This window comes from Ochotona curzoniae, unplaced genomic scaffold, assembly GCF_017591425.1.
Source record: "Ochotona curzoniae isolate NIBS_2020 unplaced genomic scaffold, NIBS_Ocur_1.0 contig_883, whole genome shotgun sequence".
In the NCBI taxonomy this organism is placed as follows: domain Eukaryota; kingdom Metazoa; phylum Chordata; class Mammalia; order Lagomorpha; family Ochotonidae; genus Ochotona; species Ochotona curzoniae.
The window spans coordinates 34,927,251-34,953,589 of NW_024466599.1; the positions used below are offsets into that span (position 1 = coordinate 34,927,251).

The following is a 26,339-nucleotide window of genomic DNA, read 5'->3' on the forward strand; positions in this document are numbered from 1 at the left end:
GTACCTCTAGGACTATGTTGAATAGCAGTGGTGATAGCGGGCACCCTTGTCTTGTTCCAGATCGCAGTGGGAAGGGTTCTAGCTTTTCTCCATTCAGTATGATACTGGCATTGGGTTTTTCATAAATTGCTTTGATTATGTTGTGGATTTTCCCATCTATGCCTACTTTGGCTAGAGTTTTTAGCATGAAGAGGTGTTGGATTTTGTCGAAAGCTTTTTCTGCATCTATTGAAACTATTATGTGGTTCTTGTTTTGCAGTTTTTGGATGTGGTTTATAACATTTATGGATTTCCGAATGTTGAACCATCCCTGCATTCCAGGGATGAATCCTACTTGATCCGGATGAATGATCTGTCTGATGATTTTTTGAATTCTATTGGCTAGGATTTTGTTGAGAATTTTAGCATCAATGTTCATCAGAGAAATAGGTCTGTAGTTTTCCTTCTCTGATGGTTCTCTGTCCGGTTTTGGGATTAAGGTGATGTTAGCTTCATAGAATGAGTTTGGGAGGGTTGCTTCCTCCTCTATTGTTTTGAAGAGCTTGTAGAGGATTGGGGTTAGTTCTGTTCGGAATGTTTTGTAGAATTCTGTAGTGAAGCCGTCTGGGCCTGGGCTTTTTTTCGTTGGGAGATCTTTGATGACTGTTTCAATCTCTACCTCGGTTATGGGTTTATTTAATTCTGCAGTTGCCTCCGGACTGAGTTTTGGTAAGTGGTGGGAGTCCAAGAACTTTTCTATTTCTTGGTGGTCCTCAAATTTGTGGGAGTACAGTTCTTTGTAGTAATTTCTAATTATTTTCTTAATGATTGCAGTGTCTGTTGTTATGTTGCCTTTTTCATCTTTAATGCTATTGATTCTCACTTTCTCTTGTTTTTTTTTGGTCAATCGGGCCAGTGGAGTGTCTATTTTGTTTATTTTCTCAAAAAACCAACTTTTTGATTTGTTGATTTTATGTATAGTTTTTTTGATTTCTATTTGGTTTATCTCCTCCCTTGTTTTGATGATTTCTTGTTTCCTATTGTGTGTGGGACTCTTCTGCTGCTGTTTTTCCAGATCCTGGAGGTGTGAGGTTAGTTCCTGTATTTGGCGTCTTTCTTGGGCCTTGACATGGGCTCCGATTGCGATGAATCTACCTCGTAGCACTGCTTTGGCGGTGTCCCACAAGTTTTGGAATGTTGTATCAGAGTTTTCATTGGTTTCCATAAATTTTTTGATCTCATCTTTAATTTCTTCTCTGACCCATTGTTCGTTTAATAGCATATTGTTCAATTTCCAAGAGTGCCTATACTTCCTGGGGAGTTTTGAGTTGTTGATTTCCAGTTTCATCCCATGGTGGTCTGAGAGGGTACATGGTATGATACTAATGTTTTGGAAGTTGTTTAGATTCGCTTTATGTCCTATCATGTGGTCGATTCTGGAGAAGGTGCCATGCACCGCTGAGAAGAAGGTATAGTCTGTGGCCTTAGGATAAAAAGTTCTATATATGTCTACTAAGTCCAGTTGTTCTATTGTTTGTGTGAGCTCTGTTGTTTCTTTGTTGAGTTTTTGTTTCGTAGACCGGTCCATTGTTGTTAGAGGTGTGTTGAGATCGCCTACAAGAATTGTGCGGGTGTCTATGTCTTCCCTTAAGTCTGTAAGTAATTGCTTTACGTAAGTAGGTGCATTAAGATTCGGTGCATAAACATTAATGATGGTGATTGCTTCTTGATGGATCATTCCTTTCACCAGTATAAAATGGCCTTCCCTGTCTCTTTTGATGTTAGTTAGAATGAAATCTATCTCGTCTGAAATTAGGATAGCTACCCCAGCTTTTTTTTCTCGTCTATTGGCGTGAAATATCTTTTTCCATCCCTTCACTTTCAGTTTCTTTGCATCCTTTCTGGTTAGATGCGTTTCTTGTAGGCAACAGATGGTTGGGTCTTGTTTGATGATCCATTCTATTAATCTCTGTCTTTTGATTGGTGAATTTAGACCATTTGTGTTGAGAGTTAAAATTGAGAGGTTGCAATTTTGCCCTGCCATGTGATTGTGTTGTGTGTGTGTTGTTGCCTATGTAATTGTCTTGTTGGTGCGGCCTTTAGTTTGGAGACCTTCTTATTTGCCAACTTTGTTTGTGATTTGCCTCCTTTTTGTCCGGGACTAGCGCATTTCTAAGGAGACTTTGCAGAGCTGGTTTTGTGTAGACATATTCTTCTAGTTTTTCTTTGCTATTGAAGTATCTGATTTCGTTCTCATATACAAATGAGATCTTTGCTGGGTAGATTATTTTTGGTTGACAGTTGTTTTGTTTCAGGACTTGGAAGATCTTTGTCCATTCTCTCCTTGCTTGTAGGGTCTCTTCGGAGAAGTCAGCAGTGATTCTGATGGGTTTTCCCCTGTATGTGATCTTTTCTCTACTTCGTACTTGTCTCAGGATTCCTTCTTTGTCTTCATTGGAGTAGAACTTGAGCACCGTGTGTCTGGGTGAAGATCTCTTTGGATCATGTCTGTTGGGAGTTCTCTGTCCATCCTGTATGCGGGGTGGGTTCGTGTTCCAAGTGTTTTGGAAGTTTTCCTGTATAATTTCATCGAGCACTGCTTGCATCCCAGATTCTCTTTCTACTCCCTCGGGGAGGCCGATGATCCGAATATTCAATTTTCTAAGGTAATCCTTCATCTCTTGCATCATTTTATTAGTTTTGCTGAGGTTTGTCTCCAGCTGTTTAATTCGCTGGGCACTTTCATTTTGTGTGTCTTCTGTTTCAGAGATCCTTTCCTCTGCCGCATTTATTCTGTTGATGAGGCTTTCAATCTTATTATCTTGGGCATCCAGTTTGGTTTTGATTTGTTGTATTTCGGTGATTATGCGGTTCTGGAGGTCTTCCAGCTTTATGTCCACGTCTCTGAGAGATTTTAGCATTATTTTCATCAATTCCTTTGTTGGTAACACTTCCATGTCTTCATCTCGTATCGTCGATATTGATAATGGCTTTTGGCCCTTGTTTGGTGGGGTGCTGGCTCTTTCATCTGGAGCACAACTCTTTCTGGTGGTTTTTCCCATTGCGTTGGTGTATTCTGGTGAGGCAAATGGGCCCGTGTGTTGAGGGGCTGTCAGGTGCTTTCCTGTAGAGATTGGAGCCTGTAGGCGTGGTGTTGCCGGGCGTGGTAATTTTCAAGGCACCGTTGGTGCGTTCTCAGGGCCCGGGGCTGTAGAGCACCACCTTGGGGGCCCAGTGGATTCCAGGCACACTCTGGGCACCTCTTCTACAGGTGTGACACCCCAGGGCGTGGCGGGATGGAGGCGCTCTCTGGGTGTGCTCCCTTCACGGGAATCCGCAGGGCGTAGAAGGTTTTATGTGCTTTCTCCCTGCGTTCTCCGTGTCAGGGACTGCAGGGTTTTTCAGAGCCCACCTGGTGCGTCTCCCACACACGGGACTGTGGGTGAGGCACTTTCCAGGCGTGGCTCTTATGCAGTGAATCCACCACTCGTGGTGTGTGGGTGTTCAGAGCCCCTGCTCCCGTGTGGCTCCCCCACACAGGCCCTTAGCGGAGGAGTGGCCCAGGCGCCCTGTTATAATGACTTCACGGCGGCAGGTTCGCACCGTGTCAGTTTGGTGCAGGAGTTCTCCTGTCACCTGACACCTGCGCTACGGAGGTGCTGCTGCTGTAGGCGGGGCGCCCAGCCCGCTCGGTGCGGCGTTCAGAGTCCTGGTGGTTTCAAGCACTCACCAGGCAGGATGTGGGGGACTCCAGACCCTCGCCAGCTACCTCTGCGCACCGAGCCGCACTGGTCCCCTCAGCGCAAGAACATCCGATGCGCCTTCCCGGGGCCCCCTCAGCCACCAACACAACACCACTGTACGTAGTTCCACACAGACCCAACAGTTTCGGCCGTCTGCTCCGCGTTCTGAGGCTGTAGCCTCAGCAGGGGGCAAGAAATGCGGAGGCTGCCACGTCAACCCCCAGCTCACCAAACGTCCGGCCGCTGCAGTCTGCCTCCACCGCTGCCGAAGGCCTCCCGCCGGTGACGATCCCCCTGATCTCCCCGCCTCCGAGCTGGCCGCGTCTCCTGTCAGGCCGTTTTCAAGAGTGACTCAGCAGGTCTGGAGTGGGATGTCGGTTTCTCTGCCTTTGCCCTGCTCCGTTCTCGTTGTTCTTCCGAGTTGTGTGGATCTTTTTGGCTCCACACTGTCCCAGGGAGCTTCACGGACCTCTCCCTGCGGTTCCCTGCTGTTCCTCTTTGCTGCTTCTGTAGCGTTCTATCCCTCTCTCACTAGCTGCTCCCTCACAGTCTTCCTCCTACGTCGGCCATCTTCCTCCTCTCGTGGTATCATTTTCTTAAGCACATAACTCTTAATCAACCGCTGCAATTTGGAAACTTAAAAATTGTTTGGCTTTATCTTCCTTCCACTTCCCAGCTCCTCACCTGTTTTTCTAAGCTCTGATTTTAGCTAAGATATAAAATGGTGTGGGAAGAGCACAAATTATAAATGCCTTACCTCCATAAAAAATAGATCATCATTCCAAAATCAGGCTGCATAGCAAAGCAAATGAATAGACAGCATAGCTACACATTTTCTTTGTGTTAAATAAAATCTTGAAACTTGAAAAATCATTTAAAACACTTTTAAAAACCCACTTTGTTTGTTGCCTTCTATTCCTACAAATATCATTATGCCAGATGTTATGCTTTCATGATAGGTCCTTCCCAGCAATGGAGAGCCCAAATAGGCCTGTTTGATGCTAAAACAGTAATGTCACTTCCTTGGCAATGGATGACAGTTCCAATACCCTGTGCTAGGCCTTGTATCAGACATGGGTCAGTGAGTAGTGCCCACTCAACAACTGTTTTGGTTTTTGGGGCTGAAGGTCCTTAAATTCCAAGAGATAAGGTGCTCATTGTTTCTCTGAGCCTAGTTGCCAGACATGCAGACATTTGATAGTAGATGCTGCCAACTTGAGCCATTCTGCCAGGCAGCCTGTTCCTCCTCACCATGGCCTGAGATGGCATCTTTGTCAAGAAAATGGAGATGGATCATTCCTCTATAACATTATCATACATCACTGTCAGACTGTGCTACTAGCTTCCACAGACTGTCCAACATAAAGTATCTTTCTGGTAGCAAATATTGCTTTGGATGGTTCCTGGGAAGTATTACTGATGAGGTAATACAAAGAATCTATTACATAAAGGATCATTCCAGTTAAGTTTCTTTGCCTCCAGCAAACTCACAACTCTTAAAGTTCTCTGTGAATTCTAGATGTGATCTTTGGCTCATCTCTGAGGTGACTAGTCCCTATTTCAATTGTTCAGATTTTTCTTGCTGATTATACCTTTTCTAGTACCACAAAGATTAGAAAATGCCATTTCAAATATGAATATGTAAAATATTTTGCTAATGTCACATCCCTTCACCATATTCCATCCTTGGTAAAGCATGTCTTGTTACTGTTAGAGGAGTACATCATAATAACTTTTTAAAAATCTATTATTTTTTAGTTGGAAAGGCAGACATACGGAGAGGAGAAGAGACAGAGAGGAAGATCTGTTCACTCCCCAAGCAGCCACAAGAGCTGGAGCTGAGCCAATCCGAAGCCAGGAGCCAGGAGCTTCTTCAGGGTCTCCCACATAGTTCCAGGGTCCCAAGGTTTTGGGCTGTCTTTGACTCCTTTCCCAGGCCACCAGTAGGGAGCTAGAAATGAAGCAGAACTGCCAGGGTTAGAACCAGTACCCATGTGGGACCCCAACACATGCGAGGGGAGAACTTTAGTCCCTAGGCTACCATCCTGGGCCCACATCATAACTTTTTAATCTCTGAAGTTTTTTTTTTTTTTTTACTGGTTTTCTTATAGGAAGCTTAAAAAATACATTACTTTAAAAAGATCTTGAATATAGTTTATTTGATTGAAAATATTCATAAGCATTTTTAAGAATAAATAAGGCATTAGAAGTAGCAGTTCATCTTAATTTGAACCAGAGGGCCTTATTCTTAGCCCCAGAACAGTATATGTCCATCCATCATTTTCTGCTCTGTCAATCAACTCCAAACACCATTTCAAATAAATATGATTCTGTTTCTTTACCACAGATGTCTCCTTCCATCAAATCAGTTGTGCTTTCCATTTTTTACTCACACAAGCCAAAGCCTTAATATTTGCAATAACCCTGATTTCCCCAAAAGTTTCTTATGTATTCACTTCTCTTGTTTGTGTCTAAATGTTTATGCTGATACATTTTACATATTTCATTTTTTGACACTAAATTATTGTTGTTAAGGCTATTGCCAGTAAACTCTTCATTTCTATTTGGCCATAATTTAAGAGCATAAACCAGGAAATCAGAAAATCAGAAAATCCCTGGAAACAAATAAAGATTACAGCACAAACTACCAAAACTTGTGGGATACAGCAAAAGCAATGTTAAGAATATCATCTAAAGGGGCTCGGCATGGTGGTCTAGTGGCTAAAGTCCTTGCCTTGAAAGCACTGGGATCCCATATGGGTGCCAGTTCTAATCCCAGCAGCCTCGTTTCCCATCCATCTCCCTGCTTGTGGCCTGGGAAAACAGTTGAGGACGGCCCAAAACCTTGGGACCCTGTACCCACGTGGTAGACCTGGAAGAGGTTCCTGGCTCCTGGCTTCAGATTGGCACAAGACTGGCCATTGCAGTCACTTGGGGAGAGAATCATTTGACAGAAAATCTTCCTCTCTCTGTCTCTCCTCCTTTCTGTGTATCTGACTTTACTATAAAAATAAAAATAAATCTGTAAAAAAAAAAAAGAATATCAAAAAAGAATATCATCTATAGCAATCAGGGCCAACTCGAACAAATTTGAAAGGCATCAAATAAATGATCAAACAATGCAACATGGTACCTAGAAAAACAAGAACAAGCCAAACCCAAAATTAGAAGAAAATGACAGCAAAAATTAGAGAATATATAATCAAAATTGAAACAAACCATGTAAAGATCAATGAAATGAAGAGCTAGTTTTTTGAAAGAATAAACAAAATTGATAAAATACTGGGTCAACCAATAAAAAGGGGGGGGAAGAATATCTAAACCAATAAGATCATAAATGAAATAGAAAGTGTTACAATTGATACATAGAAATAACTAGAATGATTAGGAGTTGCTACAAATGGCTCTATGGCAGGAAATTGGAAAATCTAGAACTGGGTAGATTTCTGGACAATTATAATTTACTAAAATTGAGGAAAGACAACATAGAAAACCTAAATAAATCTCAAGGAAAAAGATTTGTTATGTTGCAAAGCCCCTCCCAACAAGGAAAAATCCAGGACCAAGCGAATTCTACCAACTTGTTATGTAAAAACAAATACCAATACTATTTAAAACTACTCAAAACAATTGAAAGAAAATGATTCTTCCTGAATTTCTTCTATTATGTGGACAGCATCACCTTAATTTCAAAACTAGAAAAAGATAAGACAAAGAGAACTGTAAACCACCAAAACTGACTAGAAATCCCAGACATTAAACCACGAATGTACAACCAGCTAAATCTTTGACAAATGAATTAAAAACACTGTCTGGAGAAAGGACAGTATCTTGAACAAATGATGCTGTGAAAATTGGATCTGTGCAATTAGAATTATGAAACAAGACCCCTGCCTTACACACAATATAAAAAAAAATCAGCTCAGAATGGATTTAGGATCTAAACCTAAGACATGAAACCATAAAAGTGTCAGAGGAAAATAAGGGAGGAACACTGTATGACATTGGCATAAGCCAAGGCATCTTGAATAAGATGGAGTAGCACAGGCAAAAAAAAAAAATTGAACAAATGTTATTTACATAGAGTTAACAAACTTCTGCACAGCAATCACTCAGTAAAGTGAAGAAGCAACTGACAGAATGGGAGAAGATAGTTGCAAATTATTTGATAAAGAATTAATATGTAAAATGTATAAGGAGTTCAGGAAAAGCAATTACAGCAAAATAAATATTCTAGTGAAGAAATGAGCAAAAAACAGGCACAGACATTTTTCAAAGGAAATAATAAAAATGATCAACAGAAAGACACATGAAAAAATGCTCAAGATCACTAGCTATCAGGGAAATGCAAATAAAATTAATTTTGAGTTTTCATATCACCATAGTTTTAGTTTTGCCAATCATGCAAATATACAAAAAATAACGTGCTGGCTAAGAAGTGGAGAAAAATACACTAATGCACTCGTGGTAGAAAAGTCAACTGCTATAATGGAAGACATTATGCAGATTGCTCAAAAATCTGAAAATTGATCCACCATATGGCCTAACTATCCCACTCATATTAGTGAAATAAATGCAATGAACTTATTTTCAACATTAATTTCTTTTTTTTTTACAATTTTTAAAATCTTTTATTTTAATAATCTTTACATAGTTAATTAGGACACAAAGGGCCAAGGGCTACAGGAAAGTGGGTAAGACCATTATTTCCACATTAATATTATTTTTTTTCTGTATCCGGATTAAGGGAAGAGATAAGTGGAAAAACCCCACCCAGTCTCCCACCCACCCCAGGTCCCCGATGTGGGGCATGCTCCTAGGGTTCTGCTTATGCAGTTTTAATAGTACAACAGGTCTGAATTGCTGACAATCTCGCTGTTCTAAGTGCGATGAACTTTCTTCAGAATCCACTGACTGACATAGTTTCTTCATGTTTGGAGTTCTGAGATCAGCAGTTCAGTTGAGGGTTCCCCAAAGAAACTTTGTCTGAGGTGATCCCAGACCTGATTCTTGTGTGTGCTTGCCAGTACAGGGCCCAGCACTGTCCGTCGCCCCAACTGGCATATGCATATACTGGTGGTTGCGATTGCTGAATCGGTTCTGTTACCAGCCTTGTCTTCCATGCGAACCAGTGGGTGTTGCAGTCCAGCCCGATCCTGCCAACTTTATACTCCACCCTGACGCAACCCGATGGGAGCTGTAGCCTAGTCAGGGCGACTCTCCATAACCCCCACCAGGCCTGCCCCCTACCCTGGTTCCCGTGCTTGCCAGTATGTACCACAGACTTGTTCTACATGGACAGGTTTTCATGCTCTCCAGTGGGAGTGGTAACCCAAGAGGGAGGTGCGCACTATTTTCCTACTAGGCCACTCCCACTCCTGGACTATGTACTCTCCAGGTGGTTCTGCAGTTTAACTTGACAGAATTATCCCCAGTGCCAGCCTCTGCCAGCTGATCCTGCGACAAAACTGAACCAACCCTCACCCACTCTAATTTATGCTTACACTAGTAGTAACAGTCTACCAAGCCTGGCTTTTCCCTGATCTAGCTCACAAGAGGCCCACAGTTGTTATAGCCCTGCCTGGTCTGATCTGTCCCCACGCCAGCTCACGCTCTCCAGTGGGAATGGCTGTTCAGCAGGGGAGTCCTCCACATCCCCCCACCCACTGGCTTTGTCTGCTCTCTCACTGGTTCTCACGTGTGCTGGTTGGGTGCTGTGGTCCAGTCTGGCATGGTCCACCTCACTTTGACATTTGCCAGTGGGTGTAGTAGCCTGGCCTGGCCTGGCTCACCCCCAATTCCAGCTGATGCTGGTGAGGGTTACAGCCTAGCCCAGCCTAATAGGCACCCAGTCCCAGTTGTAATGTGCATTGGTATGTGTTATGACCAAACTTGGCCCGACCCACACACTGTTCTGGTGCTTGGGTTTGCCAGTGGGTAATGTGAACTGATTCAACCTGGTCTGTCCCTGACCTATGCCAAATGTATACTGTTGCTCCCTATCATGGTTCTTGAGCTTACCTGCAGGGACTGTGTCCTGACAAGGGAGTTTCCCAAGATCCTCCATCAGAATCTCTCCCTATGACAATTCTCGCACATACTGGTGGGTCCATGGGCTTGTGCTACTTAGTGCACCTCCTGTCCTGGCAGTATCAGTGGCCTTTCCTGACTGGCCTTCAACCCATTCTGGTTCTTACTGTTGGACATTACAGCTCAGCCAAGGCTCGTCCATACCCAGACACTGCTCACACAGTAGGGACAGAGACCTACTGTAGTCCGTCCTATATCTACCCTGCTTCTCCAGAGCACCAGATGGTGCCAGAGTCTATCCTGGCTAGGTGTGAACAGTCCCAGTTCAAACTTGTGTCAAAGGATACTGCAGCCATCTCCAGACCAGAATGCAGCCCCCACTCCTGCCCCCACACGCACCAGTGGGAACCCCAACCGGCCTTAGATTACATGCGTGCCAGGGGTTTCTCTGACCCTATTGACTTAGGCCTCACCTGTCTCATCCTTTGCCTATGATGCTTAGGCCTAGTATCCCTGGCTCATGCAGACAAGTTGGTGTAAGAGCCTAGCTCTGCATGACCTGTGCTCCATCCTGATCTCTGCACCCTTTGCTGCAGTCTTGCCTCTCCCATGAATAATTGCTTTGACTGCAGCCAATCAGATGATGCCAGGTGTGGAATTTCCCACTAATGGCCTCCTATTAGCACTCAAGTTTTGGATTTGGGGACATTTCAGATATTCATGTTTTTGAGTTAGTGATACTTAAACCAATGTAAAGATGACCCAGCTGTTTTAGGGTGCAGGAAAATGTCTAAGAACTGACCAAAGTTTTGCTATAGTCAGAAGGAAGAAGAAATAGACTTGAGGAAGAGTATTTTTCATAGAGTCAGATAGTAAAAACTGGATTGAATAGAATCGAAAAATGAATGGAGGATGAAAATGATGAATCAGTGTCAACCACTCTCTCAGCTTGAAAGAGATGAAAAGAGGGCTTTACTTTACTGCTTCTTAAAATTTCAACAGTTATTTTTCTTGTGTTGCCATTGTTAAGCCTAATGACTCTTGTCTATTTAGTTGTAAAGAATGCCAAACATTTTATCTAATATAACCAAGAGGAAAAATGTTTTTATTTTCTTAATAAGCGTCAGTAACATTTATCTAATAATCCTTCATTTCTTTCTGTCTTTTTTCTGTCCTTTCTTTCTGAATGATGTGGCTTTCTGGAGAACTTCAGGTCTCTTCAACATTTTACCAGCTTCCAGCAGTTGGACTGCTTTAGGCCTGCCCTTCCCTTCTGACTCACTGGAGTCTCTTTGTCAGCGTTCTGCCTGTCAGTGGATGGAAACAAGGTGTAGCATAATCCCCTACTCAGGCAATTAACCAGAGAAAAGGGTGAGGTTCTCTTCTCTACAAAAAAAGCATTTTTGAGGGTTTTTTCAACTTGGGACCATTTTAAGGACTAGAGTGCTTTTAATACTTGAAATACTCATTTATCTCCTATACTCCTGGCACTTAAGATATTCTTTTAAAAACAACCATCTGTCATGGAAAAAAGGTTGCTTATGTACTTTAAGAATAAGTTCATTTCCTTTTTCCTCAAACCTAAGTTCACTTTAAATGCCAAACGTACTCTCTTGTAGCTAGTACTTAGAGTTCAAATTCCTACTGCCTCTAGAGCTCCTGTTGTATCCAAAGTCAGTTCCTTGACTACCCCTTAGTTAATCCAGTTGAACATTTCTGATTCCATTGGCAGAGATTCTCTGTCTTTCATTTTGTTGTTGTTTTAGGAAGAAAAGAGAAAGAGCGATAGCAAGCTCCTAAATGGAACTTAGCAAGTTTATGTCTTAGCAAGTTTATGTTCTCTGATAAGGTAGATCCTAAGTCTAGTTTAGTACCTTTACATTTTTATTCTGTGACGAATAACCATGTAGGGAAAATGCGTATTTTTTATTATATCTAGATGCAATGTTTATATTATTTGTGCTAGGACATGAATAGCTATAATCCAGATATTAAAATGGACTCAATATCAGATTATATTGTATTTAATCTGGATTGGACTTTGTGTTCTGACTACAATTTCTGACACCAACTAGGGGTCCCACAATTCAATCTGATTTGAGCATTGACTGCCCAGAGTTTGCACAGATGTCACAAACTGAGGGATCAGTCTCAGACAGCAGCACTTCCAACACCAGCATGCCCTCTTCTACGTAGCTGCCCACCACCTGCAATTCCCTATAGCTCAATAATGTGCTACAACAACTTATAAAGCTTATTGGAAGCTTTGTAACTTAGAAAGAGGCAAATAAATGGAAGGTGTGGGGTCAGGGCTGGTTTGAAGAGGACACAGGACTCCTGTGTGTCTTCCTCACTGAATCTGGGTCTATTTTCCTCCCAGCATATCACCTAGAGCTGTGTTGTCCATTTTGTAGCTACCAACCACAAATGGTTTTAATGCATGCGAAATGTGGCTAGTCAAAAATGACAATATGCTGTAAATATTGAATACATAAAAATTCTGAAAAATGTATGAACTATTTCATTGATTTAAAAAAAACTGATTTGATATTGAGGTTGTATCTTACATACATTAGATTAGAAAAGATATATTTTTTATTTTAAAATGAATTTTCACTTAATACTTCTAAAAATTCTAAAATTACTCAAACAGTTTGCATTTTTAGAAAATTGATTTGTACTGCTTTATCAAATGTCCTACTGAATTTCTTTTCATTGTAGAATTTCACGTGGCTATTGCTTTGGGTAAGTATTCATATAGCAGCATAATCAGTGTTAAGCAAACACATGGATAAAATTAAGTCCTTAAAAGCACAGTAAAAATATATCAAGGATATAAGATTACACTTTGGACCGCTTAGTCTTTCTCTTTTCTTGGGCAGCTCACCTCTTTCATGGTATATCTTCAACTTTCCTAGAGATTGTACAAAGAAGCACAGTTCATTCCTAATTGAGAGAGGCTTCTTTTCACAGTACTCTAAAAAGACTTATGGTGAAACTGTTGTTATGGAAAATATCAAAGCCTCTGGAGCTACAGAGAAAAAATGATTTTATGCATATAGCTGCTTTTATAAATTATTTTCTATATAAATGGGAAAATATCTAGTAAGTGTATAAGTAACATGTGAGGTGAAGATTTGTTTTTAGACATTCTAGGATGAAAAGTACCTTGCAGACTTTCAGGGGTTAGACTGTAGTTGACCCTTTTGGGCCTTATTGTTAGGTGTTCAAGTCCTCAGCTACTACAAATGTTTCTTTCATCTTTAAAGTTCAAGTACTATCACGTGTTTGGTATCCTTCACCATCATTTGTGGAATATTAAGAGAAAATCAAATACTATAGCATTTTTTTTGCCATTATTGTCTTTGCTTTTCTTAATCTTTTTTTCCCTCTATGGGGAGTCATACTGTACAAACTCACTTTGGTAACTGAGTTGTTTTTTAGTCTTTTAGAGTAAAAGACTGTGAGAGAATTGAACTTCAGAAACAATTTTAAAAACCATTTGGACTACTGCTTGGCATTTGCTGTTAGACTGTTTTAGTTTCAATTACATTTCCTACAAAGGACTCTGAAAGTAAGTTGTAGTGGTTTTTTTTTTTTCACTTTATTGTCATCTTTACTTTTCAAAAATTTGTAGATCTTTAAAAATTTTTAAGTTAGCATCAACATTGATTGGCAAGTTCAGTGATTTCCAGTAGACTCTGTGCCATATGACACACATAGCCTTCTCCATTATAAATATTTTACACCAGAGTGGCACAGTGGTCATAACTAATGAACCTACAACAACATATCCTTATCATTTAAAATCCATACTTCACAAAACTTCACTCTTGCTGTTGAACCTTCTATAGGTTTGAACAAATGTATATATCGTTATACCTTAACAGAAGGTAGTTTCATTGGCTTGAAAATCCTCCTTGTCTACCTGATCCTCCCAGTGTTCCCTGTATTTTTTGTGGCTTGCTGGTGTGGCTAATTTTGCACTAAATAGCATTCCATTATGTGCATTACCAGTTTATTTATGCATTTTCCTAATGAAGGAATATTGACTGTTGCCAAAATTTGGCAATTATGAATACCACTGCTCTATCTGCCTCTTGGCTTTCATGTGACATACATTTTCCATCTACTTCTCCAAATACCACACAAGGCCATTGTTGGGTCATATGATAAAGGTAAATATAGATAGGGGAAAAACACCATAAGATTATCTTTCCAACTAGAAAACAGTTTTTCTGGCACAATTTGCCTACGATGAAATTTGAAAATCTTGAGTCTTGACAATTAAAAAATAATTCTAGTTAAATATTTGAACCTTAGGGTGTGATTGTATTTTCTCTCTCTCTTTTTAAATATTTACTTGTTTTTATTGGAAAGGCAGGTGAGATTTACAGAGATAAGGAGAAGCAGACAGAAAGATCTTCTATCCACTGGCTGACTCACCAAATGACCGTAACAGCTAGAGCTGGCCTAATCTGAAGCCAGGAGCCAGGAGTCTCTTCTAGATTTCTTATATGGGGTGCATGGTCCCAAGGCTTTGGGTCATCCTCTACTTCTTTTCCAGATCACATGCAGGGAACTGGATAGAAAGTGGAACAACAGGAACAGGAACAGGGATTCTGCACTTGCAGAGTGAGCCATTGAGCCATTGTGCTGTGCACTGATTAATTTTCATCTTTTTAATTTCATAGAACAGCAATAATCACTCTACCCCAGGCCCTATCCCTGTGACAGGTAGCTCTAAACTTATTCCCAGAACAGCTTGCACATGACTTATGGGAACCAGCATGAGAAAAATTCTGTTTCTGGTCACTGAGATTCAGATAAATAGATGGGTGTCTGTTGTTGGAAACCCCACCCCTTTTCTGTGAAATAATTTCTAGGAGGTCTAAGGGATTGGAACATACTTTTTCTTGCTTTCATTTTTTGCCTTTATAATCCAAATATTTACTACTAGAGTATTTTTTTAATTGCACAACTGGAAATATAAGAAAGATATGATTGGGGCTGGCATTATGACACTGTTAAGTAAGCTGCAGCCTGTGATATTGGCATCTCATATTAGAATGCTGACTTCAGCCCTAGCTACAGCACTTCTAATTAAGCTTCCTGCTTAAAGGCTTGTATGCCACAATCAAGTGGGTTTTATTTCTAGAATGCAAGGAAATTTCAACATGTGAAAATGTAATCATGTAATATCTCTGTTCATTGATGTTGTGATCCTATATATAAAAAGCTAAAATTCCACACACCGTGTTAAAATTAATAAATTCAACAAAGTAGCCAAATATAAAAAACTATCTACAAAAATTACTTGCATTTCTATTCATAGAGTGAACAATATAAAAAAGAAATTGTAATAGTAATGCCATTTATAGTAGCTTTGCGAAGAATAAAATATTTGAGAGTTTACCATGGGGATGATTGTACCTTGAAAATTATCAAGCACTATTGAAAGAAAATGCATGAATGAAGACATATCTTGTTTGTGAATTGGAATACAGAATATTTTTTTGAGAAATAGGAAGAAACAGATAAAATGAGAGAGCTTCATCTGTTAGCTCACTGCACCTGGCCAAAGCTGACAGCCAGAAACTTAATCCATTTCTCACACAGGGGTGGCAGAAGCCCAGTGATTTTAGCCGTCACCTTATTTCTCAATGTCTGCCTTAACAGGAAACCGAGGCTAAGAGCCAGAAGTAAATATTCTACCCTGGCAGTCTGATTGCTACAGATGTTTTAACTGACATCTTAACTACTAAGTCAGGTAATCATCCCAAAGTTAGTATTTTCAAGAGGTGGATGCAGGCATTAGAAGTCTGCTTACCATATCAGAGTGCCAGTTGGAGTCACAGCTACTCCAGCATATTGCTAAAATGCATGGGAAGCAGCTGAATAAGGTCCAAATGAGTCCTAACCATCTTGCCTGGGAGATCTGGTTGGGATTCCTGGCTCCTGGTTTCAATGTGTCCAGTCCATGGCTATTTGGGTGTGAAGATCTATTATTTGGATGGAAGATCTGTCTCTGTCACTTTACCTTTCAAATACACAAATAATAAATATGTTGAAATACTTTAAAGATGTAGCACTACTCAAAATAATCTACACGTTGTATTCAATCACCGTGAAATTTTCATGGATTTTTTTTTTCATAGAAATAGAGAAGTCCTTTCTAAATTCAAATGGAATCTTAGGGGTCACTAATTAGGCCTTCAAAAAATCTTGAAAAAGAATAACAAAGCAGGATGATTTACTTGTCCTGCTTTTAGAAGGTGCTATAAGCTTACAGTAATCTAAGCAGTTTAATATTGGAATACAGACAGACATAAACAACAATGGAATAGAATAGAGACCAGAAATAAACTTCTGTGTATTTTGACAAGTGGTTTTTTTATAAGACTACCAAGACCATTCAATAGAGAAAAGATAGTTGTTTTCAATAAATGGTACTGGAGGAATAGGATATTCTCATATAACATAATGAAATTTGGACTCTCAACCCATCTCATAAACAGAATTAACACAAAATAGATCAATCATGTAAATTAAAGACTTAAAACTCATAGACAAAAACTAAGGTCAGAAGCTTCAGAGTATTAGATTTTTCAATGATTCCTTACTTATAAAACCAAAGGTACAGGAAAGAAGAAAAACTAGACTAAATAATCTTGAAATTTTAAAAACTGGAGGCTTGAAAAGGCAATCAGTAGTGTGCAGGAGAAATTCATGGAATGGGAGAAAATGTTGGCAAATCACATACTTGAATAAAAAAATAATATCCAGAATATATATTGAACTAAAGATCAATACTAGATAAATGAGCAATGCTATCCAATAACAGCCTTGAGTTGTTTTTCCAAAAAAAAAAAAAATGGTTTAGAACTGTCCTGTAAACACATGAAAATATGCTCAACATTACTATTTTTTAGGTAAATACTAATTAAAAGTAGAAGCTAGCCAAGATGGCAAAATTGGGTTTTGTGGCTCTGGTTTGCTCACAGAAACCTCAGTTTAAACAACTATATATAAGTGTAAATACCTTCAAAGCAGCTAAGGAATTAGGTAAAAGGTTAAACAGTACCTTGAGTATCACAGGGAAGAAAATATTGAAGAGAGTAAAGAGGACGGTTCCTCATTGCCATGTTACCCTCTCCCCAGCCTGGACAATACCTTGTGTAGATGCCTTCCTTTGGGGAGGGAAAAGGAAATGTGCACCCCATGTGTCTGCAGAGTCCAATGCCAGTTTGTTCCCCAGAGTCCCAGCCTCCACCTTGCCTCAAATGTTACCCTGCCAGAAGTAATATTGCGTTGACTAGAAATGGCAAGAATTAGCAACATTGTCTTGTTGATTGATTTTAGAGGAAAAAAGTAATAGTTAACTAAATCATTATTTGTTTCTTCATTGAATATGTTAGCTAGTAGTTGATCAAATGTGGCAATCATTGTTTTAAAGTACCTTCATTCTATAAATAATTTGTGTAGAGTTTGTAACCGCTAAACTGTGTGGAACTTTTCAAATTGCCTTTATTCCTCTATGGAGATAGCATATCCTTTTTGTTGACCATTCTAATCATTCCACTAATGTAGTATATCTTCTTCTTTTGATTTGTGCATCTTGAATTTTGCTTGCATATCAGAAATAACTTTGACTTTATCAAAGTATGTTGTTTTTGTGTGCTATTGAAGTTGATTTTCTCACATTTTGTTGAAGATTTTCGCATCTGTGTATCAGTTATTAGCTTGTAATTTTCTTATAACATCTGGCTTTAGAAGAATTTTATATTGAGGTTTGGCACTAACATAGCAGGTTGACCTGCAGCCTCGTCAACAGCATCCTAAATGAACCATGTTATGGATGCAATGCTTCCACTTCCAATCCAGCTCCCTGCTAATTTCCTGGGGAAAGCAACAGGGCATGGCCCACATGCCTTGGCCCCTGTGATCATGGGGAAATCCTGAATGAAATTCCTGGCTTCTGGTTTCAGTCTGCCCCAGCCCTGGCTATTGTACTTCTGTGAAAGTCAATTGGTGGAGGAAAATTTCTGTCTCTGTCTTTATCGAACTCTAACTTCCAAATAAATAAATCTTTAAAAAAAGAATTTTATACAAGGTCATATTATACATTTGGACATGTTCCCTTGTGTCCAGTTTTTTAGAAGAACTGGAGAAGAAATTCATGAAGTTCTTTAAATGTTTGATTGTACTCATCAGTAAAGCCACAAGGCCAGAGCTTTTCTTTGTTGAGAAGTTTTTGAAGATTCTGTCTTCTTACTTATTACTATCTTGCTGATTTTTTCTGTTTCTTTATTTTCAACTTGGTAGTTTTCATGTTCCTTGCAATTTATCCATCCTTTCTAAAAAAAAAATTGATCTAAAATTGTTCATATTAGTATCTTATGATAGTATCTTATGATATTTCCTTGATATTTTTTGTTTCCTTGTCATAATTTCATTTGAGTCTAGCTGTTTGTTAATTTTATCAAGCTTTCTGTTTAATAAGCATATTTTATTTAAATAAATCCTCCAGTGGGAATGAAGAATTCATTGCTTTTACTTAGAAGGATGTCTAAATAATTATCTGGCAGACAAATTTATATGTGTAGCTTACCATGTTCCCTTATTGTAACAATAGAATTTCTACATCACAGTTCCCAGATGGACTTTAAAGTCCCAAAATTCTGTCTCTTTCAGGTTGTTTCTCAATTCCACCCAGGCTTTATTAATAGCTCAGTGCATTCATCATCTCCATTTTGTAAATTTTCTTTGGAACATTCATTAACCCTTCACTGAGATCTGTTTCTGTATAATATGAGGCCTTTTCTTTCTTTTGCGTTCTTTTTCAATGAGAGTCAATAGTTCCATTTTGTGTTTTCTGCTTTTTTTCTACGTAAGATATGGATTTCATCCATCTTGATTTCATTTGAACTGACTTCTACAGAGATAGACTTCAACAGATTGTTCACAATCATAAAGTAACTCTTACTATTTGGATTCTTCACCAAAGGATCAAAGGAGCTCTCTGTGAAATGCACTTGCACATTATTTTTGGGAACTTGGTGAACTCCCATTAAAGTAGTGTAGATTTTCACAAACTTATCTGACTGATCCTATTCGTAATTACTGATTTTCAGTGTATATCCTGTTGTAATGGGAGCAACCACGAGAGCTGGCTTTTCATTGTCAGGTTCTGCTTTTTTCTGTGATTCATGTTATGTCTTATTTTTATTTCTGCCTCAATCTTTGATTTTTCTGCTGTAAGGGTATCATGTGCTGTTTTCCAAGTAGCCTTTTCCATCAGTACCTTTATCTCTTTTAGATCATTGTGTAGCTGTAATCTGGGAGTAGCACCTCTTCCTCCCCAACTGGGTAATGGTACTTATTATGCTTTAACCCAGTTTTCCATGACTGTGCAGTCACAGCTTGAAACAGCCACCATATCTCAGCCCCAGAAACAGCTAATTTCAATACTTTTTAAAACACTGTTTTCATGGCTAATAAAGAACTTATGAGTTCTATTCGTGATAACTACACAAAAATCTAAATACTTTGGGATAAATTTAAGCAAAGCTGTGAAAAATCTCTGCAAAGGAAAGGACTAAACATGAAAGAAAGTAATAGAATGCAGACATAACAAAATGGGATAATCTTTATATTCAAGGACCAGAAGAATTAATATCACTCAAATGCCCATACTACCCAAAGCAACTTATATATTCAAGTGCAACTCCAACCAAAATACTAGATGGTTCTTCTGAAATCTTGGGAAAATGGCCCTAAAATTTATATGGAATTGCTAGAAACACCCAATTGCTAAACCAATCCTAATAATAAAAATGAAACTGAAGCATAACGATGCTAAATATCAAGATATATTACCAAGTAATTGCCATCAAAACAGTATGGTATTGCCAGAAGAATAGAAATTTGGACCAATGGAACAGCTTAGAAATGCCAAAAATTAATCCACACATTTATAACCAATTAATTTTTTTTTACAAACAAGCTAAAATCATATCCTGGAAAAAGAATAGTCTCTTTAAAAATGGTATGAGAATTGGATCTCCACCTGAAAAAAGTATGTAATAAAAACCATTTTTGAAAAAATCAGCTCACAACAGATCAGGGATCTAAATCTGAGACCTGAAACCATTAAATTACCTCAGAAAAACATAAAGGAAATACTTTAAGATGCTGGCAATCCCGTTAGGGCTGCTGACAAACATGAGAGGTGGCCTGGGGTCAGGCCAGGCCAGGCTTCAGCCTGCGTGGGTGCTGTGTTCAAGGATCCTAATCTGGATGACAACCGGGTAGGGGTTCTGAAAGTTGCCTTGACCAGGCAAAGGTACCTTCCAGTGAGTGGGAGAGTCAGGTGTTGGGGAAGGCTGGGCCAGGCTACTGCACTCTTCAGTGATCACAGGGACTCAGCTGTAGTCACTGAAGGGAAAGCTTCCGGCTAGCAAGAAGGATCCATTAGATGATCAGAATCAGAACAACTCTGCCACAAGCTTTGTGTCACAGGCCAGAGTCACACCTCCCACACTCTTACCCATCTACCACTCAGATAACACCCCCAGTATGTTCTTCCTCTCACTGAGGCCCCTGAGGCAGCATCAAGAAACCACCTCCATCCCCTGGTACTAATGTAGTCTAACAACAAGAAGCAACACACCCTCTTTCCCCCACCCCCACACCCCAGACATGTTACTCTCACCTCCCTTTATTCTCCCCACCTGTCTCCATCACAACTGGAGGCCCATGTTGGTCTGCAAAACCCTTACTTTGTAATAAACATTAAAAAATTTTAAAACATTGGTTAGGTTTATGAGCTGGCATTTTTTCAGTGTGAAATATAAATGGCTGAAAGACAGATGCAAAGGTATCAGGATAACTAGTCATCAAGGAAACAGAAAAACACAGTGAGGTTTCATCCCTCCATGTTGGAATGGCTGTCATGCAAAAATCAAAAAAAGAAAGAATTCTGACCAGGATGTAGGCAAAAAGGCAACCTGGTACAGTGCTGGTGGTAATATAAAACAGTAGAGCCATTATGGAAGACAGTCTGCAGATTCCTCAGAAATCATGCTAGATCTGCTGTATGGCCAAGCCATTCTTTGCTGAGGTTTATCCAAAAGCGTATGGAATCAGCGTATGCCCCCAAATTATCGCAGTTCAACGCATTAACTAACATGTGGAATCAGATCAGATGCCCATCAACTACTGACTGGATAAAGAAATTGTGGTATACATACATGATGGAATACTAGTCAGTTATGAAAAGAGAATGGAATCCTTTCTTTACAACAAAAATGGATGCATTTAGAGACAGTTATGCTTAGTGGAATAAGCTAGTCTCAGACAAATATCATCGTTTCCCTGATTTCTGGAAACTAACAGGCACAGTATAAAAAAATGAAATGTGGCCCAACACGTTAACCTAGTGGCTAAAGTCCTGGCTTTGCATGTGCTGGGATCCCATATGAGTGCCAGTTTGTATCCCATCTGCTCCATTTCCCTTTCAGCTCTCTGTTTATGGCCTGGAAAGGTGGTAGAGGACAGTGGTAGTGGGGTCCTGCACCCATGTGGGAGACCCAGAGGAAACTCCTGGCTCCTGAGTTTAGCTTGGCTTAATTTTATCTGTTGTTGCCATTTGGAGAGTGAGCCAGTGCTTGGAAGATCTTTCTGTCTCTCCTTCTTTCTGCCTTTCCATTAAAAATAAATACATCTTTAAAAAATGTAATGTATATGAGTGCAATTGACATTTCAAAATGAGGCTTTTTGCTTTTAACATTGTCTATACTCTTGAGAAACTTTTGTTTTTGTGACTACTATTTATTCTCCATTTAGTGGAAGATTAAGCTTGTGATTATAGAGTGATTTAAGAGTTTGTCATTGTAAAACTTGAAGGAAAATTAGAAAAGGAGGAGGAACAAGATTGGAAACAGGGAAGGAGGACAAGTGGGGATAGTAGGAAGTATCTTTATGCTGTTATACCTGTATACATGGGACTTATAAAATTTGTCCCCTTATATAAACAGAAAAAATAAAAATGTTTTGTTGACATTTTCTATTGCTTTTCTAGTCTCCAGTTCACTTATGTGTGCTTGCTTCTCATATTTAGTCACTTTTTTCTCCCTGAGCCTCTAAGGGAACAAAGCCTTTTGTTTGTTTGTTTTAGTTCCTTTATCGTAATGCAGCTGTTTATTAGTATAAACATCATGATGAATTTTCTTTTTCTGTATTCCATAAGTTTTGGTATGCTTTTTCCCCAAGATACTTTTTATTCATTTTCTGATTTCTTCTTTAAAAATGCTAATATAAAGAGAACAGATATTGTGCCTTCCATAGGTACAACTCCCTCCCCCCCATCAGTTTTTACAAAGACATATCATTTTAATCCATGCATATATTGTTTAATTTTTATGTGTTTGTGAGCCTTTAGATATTATTATTAAATTTCTAATTTTATTTACAATTATAATCAGCAAATATACTTAATTGCCATCATCTTATTCTGTTAAGACTTGTAGTATGCCCTAATATGTGATCTGCAAAGCATTCTCCATGTGCTCATGAAAATGTATAGTTAGTACTGTATATATCTAGTACACTTATTCTAAAGTATTGATATTATTGCCTTACCATTTTTCCGTACAGATTATCTGTTGTTGAAAATATGGGACCAAGTCCCTGGGTTTTTTTGGTTTTTTTTTTGTTGTTGTTGTTGTATTCATGTCCTTGTCTGCTTTCAGCTATGTTAATATTTGTTTTTGTATTTAATGTCTGGTATTGGGTACATACATATACTTGTCATGTCATTTAGGTGAATTGACCTTTATTGTCTCTTGTGGCAGATTTTTGCTGAAAAGCCGTTTTGTCAGATGTATCTAAAGCCATCCTTGCTATGGCTTTTTCTATCCACATTCAACCTATGAATTTGTATGCTCTTAACATTAAAATGAATCTCTCTGGGCAACATATTGTTGAATCTTTTTTTCCTAATGCATTCAGAACTCTTTGTAATTGATTGGAGAATTCCATCTTTTTATACTTAATAATGTAAGCACTTGCTTTTACTGTTTTTGAGTGTTTATTGACTACTTTGCAGTTTCTTTATTCCTTCCAGTTTTGTTTTCCTTCTTGGTAATTTGTTGAATTTGTTTATATTATTTGATTCCTCTATCTTTGTCTTTTGTGCATCTGTCAATTTTTTTGTTTCTTGAGGTTATCCTGACACAAAAGATATTTTGAAATTGTAATACTCTATTTCAATATGATAACAACTTATCTTCAACATCATACAAATACTCTATGCTTTTATTCACCTTCCCTGCTTTTCCCATTGATGTAACAGTTTGCATCTTTTTATGCATCATGGATGTATTAACGGATAATTCAGATTTCTGAGTAATCTCCAGATTGTCTTCTATAATGGTTATACTAGTATAGATTCCCACCAACAATGCATTAATGTACCTATTTCTCCATATTCTTACCAGCATTTGTTGTTTGTTATTTTTTGGTTTTTGGATGAGAGTGGTTGTAATTTGAGTGAGGTAGAATTTCACTCTAGTCTAAATCTCCCATCTTCTGGTTTACTTTCGCAGTGACCTCAGTGACTGGAGCTGAGTTAGATTGAAGCCAGGATCTGGGAACTTTTATCTAATTCTCCCACAAGGGTACAGAGCCCAAGCACTTGAGCCATACTCTGTTGCTTTCCAGACATATCAGCAGAGATCTGGATCAGCAATGGAGCAATTGGGACTTGAACCAGTGTCCATAAGGGATGCTAATATTACAATTGTAGGCCTAACCCACTATACCATAATGTTGGCGTCTGCCCATTTTTTAACTGGAGTTTTTGTTTTATTATTGAATTTCTTGATCTCCTTGTAAATCATGGATTTTAATCCTTTATCAGTTATATAGTTTACCAATATATTTTGCAAAATAGTCGCAGCTGGAGACCATTATGCTTAGTGAAACAAGCCAGACCCGGTTAAATAAGCCAGAGAAACCCCATATGTTTCTCTGATTTGTGGTAACTAATACATAAAATACAAAAAACAAAATGTATATCAGTGAAAATGACATGTAGTGATTTGATTATTCTTTGTGACCCTTGTCTGTATTCCTGTGGAATAGTGGTTTTTAGCTTTTTGCTTGTAGAGCTTTTTGTTTAGAAGAGCATGGAGCCCAAGATTATTAAGTAAATTCAAAGTATGTTATCACCAAACACTAAAATCAAAAATAAGATGAAAAAAAAAAAAAAGAAAGGAAGGAGAGAAGAAGAGAGTAAGGTGTCATTGTGTTCTTGGAATTGTAGCTATTAATTTCATGAGATGTATTCTCCATATATTAATCAATACAAATGTAATTTTAAAATGAATAACCACATAATGTCTTACACCACAGAATCTCATCCTGATAATTAAAGATTGTTATTTTTTTTAGGCTTATAAGCACATTTTTGTAAATCAATTGAATCTCCAAGGAGCTCTTCTTACCACTGCTTCTTCCTCTTTTTTTCTGTTTCCTTGACTTTATTCTCCTTGGTTCTTCCTTAGGTTCTGGCCGACCTTTCTCTGACCAGCAGGGCCTGGAATGGATTCCCTGTGGGGTCCATCAACTTCTCTCTGTAATTAGCTTAGTGGAGCTACTCTGAAGTGATGCAAGAAGGCTTCAGTTTCCCCAGAGCCACACTTCGTAGTCTAGTGCACCCCTTTCTCTTGCTCCAGGGAGCTAGATACCAGGAAACCATTATGTTAATAAAGCAACAACAACCCTTATTTTTTTCAATCTCACAAAAAACACATGTGACCTGACATGATCTTAAGATATAAACAAGTACCCAGTATGCTTTTGGCTCTAAAGTACTGAATTTTCTTATGTATCTAGTATTTTGACCAAAACCAAATGCCTAATCCATTCACCAAGAGCCAGTGATGCTATCTTGTCCATTGTCTGGACTGGAAGTTCACTGGGAACAATAATACACTGATGTTATCTGGGGACCTCTTGGGTCTAGTTTGTCTTTTCACTTTCCTCTGATTGGAACACATTTTGTTTTTGTCCCACAATTTTTGTTTTATCTATTTGCCAGACATTGTATAGTTTTGCTTTCCTGAAATATACTTTTCCTTTTTGCTTGTCTTCCTTTTAAAAATACTTTTCACATTCAGGTGACAATTTGCAAAGATTCAATGCATGCTATTTTTTTTTCAGAACTTGGATCTTGAAATGTCCTATGTTAACATCCAGATTATAGCCTAATGCAACCATTTTGACTCTGCAAAGCCCATTCAGACTCTAAAACTATCATTTTATTCTAATTTGGTATTCTGTGTTCTTTGGTGTCTTTTTCCCCCTGGACCAAGCATGATCATGTTAGATAATTAAAATTGAAAGAATTTGTTTTTCTTCTTCTAAGTAACAGAGGTTCTTAATTTTTAAGATTAGCTTTCAGGAAATCCAGTAAGCATTTTGGAATTAGTGCAATTAACTACCTCTCTCCCCCCCTTTTTAACCTTATAATTTTAATGAATTGTAATGTGAAGACTATTAGAAACATAAATTTATAAGATTTTTGAACAATTACCATGGTATTATCACATCATATAGAATTATACATGTATGAGAGTACGAGGTGCTGTTGGATCTGTAATAAGCAAAGTTTTTATGTGACACTTGTTTTTCCTCTTGCGTCTTTGCTGAAAACAGACTTTCTTTCCTATATTGTTGCACAACTCCTCTAAACTTTTTAAAGTGAAAATGTACCCTTCGTAAACTTTCATGTATTGGCAATTCCCTCATTGAAAAAGTTTGCTCATTTACAAATTGGATTTTGGAGTCAGGCACTAATACCAGCTTCGATTCTGTGAGTGTCTAACAGGGATCAGACAAGGGTGAAAGTGAGGGTCAAACACTTGGGAGGAAGTTGTTACTGGTCACAAGACATACTGACCTGAACATCTTTCCCAAGAGGATGTGTGTTCCATCTTCTGACAGCAGAAGGAGAGTCCCTCCCCATACGAAGTTTTTCTCATGTCTGTCAGTCAACATCTGGAAATTGGGGGTACAGACTAATCTCAGCTGCATAGAAAGCTAAGTCTTGAACAAATTATATCATTAGAGAAAGTGCTAGTACATAAACACCACTACATAATGTGTTTGTGGGTGTATGTATTCTCAAATGTGTGTGTTCTGTTTCCTTTTCTCAGATTACAAAATTATGCATATTGATTGTAAAAGTTAATAAAATTTAAAAAGAAGAAAAGACCTTTTCTTAACCTCCTTTTCTGTTGTAGCCTTGGTTAGCATTAGGAGTGAGTGCTTAGTATCATTTTTTCTATGCATATTATAGTTTGTTGTTAAAATAAGACCATCTACAAATTCTAATTTTTCTTTTTAAAATACTGATATTTTTACACTATTAACATTTTGCATGTTTTAAAAAATTGATTCTAAGGAAATCACGTTCTATGAGTATATCAAGTCGCAAAATTACTGGAGGTCTGTTTTCTGTATGCAATAAATTTTTAAAGAATAATGCAAATGAAAATTTTTGCACTGTGGCAAACACAGCAA

At 38.5% G+C, this 26,339-nt stretch overlaps 1 protein-coding gene and 1 pseudogene across 5 annotated transcripts in view; one reads left to right on the plus strand and one right to left on the minus strand.

Annotated features, from left to right (window-relative positions):
• The window catches only part of EXOC6B (exocyst complex component 6B), a 498,452-nt gene that overhangs the window by 324,834 nt on the left and 147,279 nt on the right, over nucleotides 1–26,339 (plus strand). The window lies entirely within an intron of this gene.
• LOC121165240 lies at nucleotides 18,393–20,495 on the minus strand (annotated as a pseudogene).